The 619-nt window shown below is 39.6% G+C and overlaps 1 non-coding gene across 1 annotated transcript; it reads right to left on the bottom strand.

The window, feature by feature from the left end:
* Positions 1 to 318: 318 nt before the first annotated feature.
* Positions 319 to 378, bottom strand: LOC116812341 (U7 small nuclear RNA). The gene has a single exon (XR_004370645.1). It is a non-coding gene; the product is annotated as a U7 small nuclear RNA (small nuclear RNA).
* Between the last annotated feature and the right edge of the window lie 241 nt (positions 379 to 619).

Here is a 619-nt window from a genome sequence, read left to right as displayed (position 1 = left end):
AAGTTGCGATTTGAGAAAAACTTGTTTTCTCATCCCTACCCTGAAATGGGAGGGACGGGGGCTCTGGAGTCCATCTCTTGAGGGCACCAGCTCTGCAGATAGTGTTATCAAAGCCCTGCCAGAGATCTGCTGTCTATCGGTGGACGTTGGGGTGAGTTACCCTAGTAAAAAAACTTTTTATTTCTTTTAACATCTCCTGCTTCAGGACTACAGATAAGGAATTTCCAAATAAGCTTGATTTAAAGGTCCAGAAAGAATTTATACGGCTATATGAAATTTAAAAGGACAATTTTTTTTTTTACAATTATTGTTTTTATTTTATTTTCCTGTGAAAACCAGAAAACCTGCTAAACAAATTCTGAAAGATCTGTAACAGTGTTACCATAATTCTTTTTTTTATTATTATTATTCTTTAGGTTTTAGGGTACATGTGCACAATGTGCAGGTTTGTTACATATGTATCCATGTGCCGTGTTGGTTTGCTGCACCCATTAACTCGTCATTTAGCATTAGGTATATCTCCTAATGCTGTCCCTCCCCCCTCCCCCCAACGCACAACAGTCCCCGGAGTGTGATGTTCCCCTTCCTGTGTCCATGAGTTCTCATTGTTCAATTCCCA

This window comes from Hylobates moloch, unplaced genomic scaffold (assembly GCF_009828535.3).
Source record: "Hylobates moloch isolate HMO894 unplaced genomic scaffold, HMol_V3 SCAFFOLD_7, whole genome shotgun sequence".
Lineage (NCBI taxonomy): Eukaryota > Metazoa > Chordata > Mammalia > Primates > Hylobatidae > Hylobates > Hylobates moloch.
This window is presented reverse-complemented; position numbering and strand designations above follow the sequence as displayed.